Source organism: Cyprinodon variegatus, unplaced genomic scaffold, assembly GCF_000732505.1.
Source record: "Cyprinodon variegatus isolate N-32 unplaced genomic scaffold, C_variegatus-1.0 Scaffold0, whole genome shotgun sequence".
NCBI classification, from domain to species: domain Eukaryota; kingdom Metazoa; phylum Chordata; class Actinopteri; order Cyprinodontiformes; family Cyprinodontidae; genus Cyprinodon; species Cyprinodon variegatus.
This window is the reverse complement of record NW_015150453.1, coordinates 89,632-91,344: the sequence shown is the minus strand read 5'-3', so window position 1 is coordinate 91,344 and position 1,713 is coordinate 89,632. Positions and strand designations below refer to the sequence as shown.

The 1,713-nt window shown below is 41.9% G+C and overlaps 1 protein-coding gene across 2 annotated transcripts in view; it reads left to right on the top strand.

The window, feature by feature from the left end:
• Positions 1 to 411: 411 nt before the first annotated feature.
• otud7b (OTU deubiquitinase 7B) overlaps positions 412 to 1,713 on the top strand; it is a 79,714-nt gene continuing 78,412 nt past the window's right edge. For both annotated transcript variants that reach the window (XM_015375296.1, XM_015376914.1), the window contains exon 1: positions 412 to 597. The gene's annotated coding sequence lies outside the window, so the exon portion shown is untranslated. The remainder of the gene's footprint in view (positions 598 to 1,713) is intronic.

Sequence of the window (1,713 nt, the reverse complement as noted above, 5' to 3'; positions counted from 1 at the left end):
TTTGTAATAGATAACACAATTTCATATAATATATATAAAATTAGGGGTCTATTCTTCATCATTTCAGTTGTAAGAATGTCAACTTGTATTTTCTAACACTATTAAATTACCAATGACAACCGTAAATATCGGCCTCAGATTATGACATCAGTCGACCTCTATGACGTAGAATTTACATCATCCTGGATGATCTCATTCATCGCTTTTTTTGTCAAAACCCTCAGAGCCCATTGGCTACTCGGACAAACCTAGCAGCCTCTCTTCTCATTTGGTGTTTACTCTACTGGGGAAAATCAGTCAGTCTCTGGCCGCGATCATTGGTCAGCTTATACGTCGATTCAATCCGCAGCGCTTCCTGATTGGCTCATTCGCTCTGATGGGCGGGACCAAACCCCTGCTTGACATTGTTGTTGTAAGTGGTAGAGAATTACTTTGTCGGCGGTGGTCCTAATGGAGCTCCTGTGCTGTTTGGAAGCTGTGAATATGCTTAAAAGTTAAAGTTCTGCTTTTTTGAGGACGATATAAGATATTTACAAGTTAGGACTTTTTGGGAAACTTAACGGGACGATGAGAAGTAGATGTGAGAGGCCGCTGAAGGTAAGCAGTAAAAGGATCCCCCCCCAGCTAGCAGCGTTAGCTCGGGTTAGCTCCTCGTGAAGTAGCCAGTTGCTAGCTGGACGTAAAGCTCTGCTGTTCCAACTGAAGGAGGAAACGCTTCCATTCTTTGTGTCCGTTATAAGCCCGTGTTCTTCAATTTAATATTCTGCTGTGTTTGTGAAGGTAAAGTTTGGGGTTGTAGGGAAACCAGTCTGTGCGTCTGGACGCCTCAAACGCGTTTATATAAGCATTTGTGTTGTTAGCAGATAATTAAAGAAAAAAGAAATTATCAGCTTCAAAATCCGCTGTTTGAAATGTTCTGCAAAAGTCTGCAAACATTTCTATGGGTTTTTATTTTATTTCAACAATATGGCTTTAATTTTGCTCCACTTTTTTTATTTTTATTTTTTTAATTAAATATCAAAATAAATTCCTAACCGTCTGCGCTAAAGCTGGCATCAGGATCCAGAAGCTGAGCCGCCGGTGTGTGTTTAAAGCGCAGCCGTGATGTAAGGCTTATTTAAAGCAGCAGCTTAGCGGGAAACGACCAGAAGTCACTGTTTACACCTGCTCACGTGTAAAGCAGGAGCCTCCTGTTAACGAGCCAGCTGTGGAGGAAAAGCAACATAAAGCGGCTGCTTTTAGGGCTCAGCTGCAGCCCGGTCACCGGGTTCACCTTGTTCCTGGTTATTTGCTGTCATTTCCAGCACCTCCTCCATATGAGAGAGAGAAAGGGTTGAGTTTCTCTTAGCTTTGAATTATTTACCTCTTGCAGTTGTGGAGGCCTTTGTTTGTCAAAGTTGGGGTTGTTGGTCAACAAGAGAAGTAGGGCAGTTTTGTTGTTGTTGTTTTTTTAACAGGGATTGTTGTGCATTTGGTCTGCTTATGTTGTCTCTGGTTGCATTATGCACCATATATTATTGTTGGCTTCTACTAAACTGCAGAGATAATTATCCACCAGATCAGGGTAACCAATTAAAAATCATCCCTTCCATTTCTGTCACTTTCATCCCTGGTCAGGGTTCCCGCAGGTCTTTAAAAAGTCTTAAAGGAATAGTACACCCAAAACATGATTAGCCTTCATTTTCTACTCACCCCCATGCTGGACAACACTCT